General features: G+C 41.9%; 1 protein-coding gene across 1 annotated transcript in view; it reads right to left on the bottom strand.

Moving 5' to 3' along the window:
• The window catches only part of ZZEF1 (zinc finger ZZ-type and EF-hand domain containing 1), a 113,575-nt gene that overhangs the window by 93,777 nt on the left and 19,452 nt on the right, over positions 1 to 346 (bottom strand). The window lies entirely within an intron of this gene.

Genomic DNA, 346 nt, shown 5'->3' with positions numbered 1-346 from the left:
CAGCAGGAAGTCAGAGAGGTCAAGGACAATCAGTTACATTTATGTACCCAACAAGTCTATCTGCCTCCTTGCTGCTGGAGCTCAGGCTCTATACTAAGTATTATGACTCTAAGTGCACAGAGCAGGAAAAGCTCTTGGATAAGATAAACTGAACCAAAAGGATGATATGCCAAGTTTTTTGTTTTGTTTTTTTCCCTTCCAAACTCAACTGTTTTCTCACTAGAAAAAAAAAAAAGGTAATTTTATTTTGATTCTGTTTCTGAGCCCCCCAAAGAAACCATCAAAAAGATAGACAAGGGCTTCCCTGGTGGCGCAGTGCTTGAGAGTCCGCCTGCCGATGCAGGAG

Source organism: Lipotes vexillifer, unplaced genomic scaffold (genome assembly GCF_000442215.2).
Source record: "Lipotes vexillifer unplaced genomic scaffold, Lipotes_vexillifer_v1.1 scaffold680, whole genome shotgun sequence".
NCBI classification, from domain to species: Eukaryota; Metazoa; Chordata; class Mammalia; order Artiodactyla; family Lipotidae; genus Lipotes; species Lipotes vexillifer.
The sequence above is the reverse complement of the archived record's forward strand: the minus strand, read 5'-3'. Positions and strand labels throughout refer to the sequence as shown.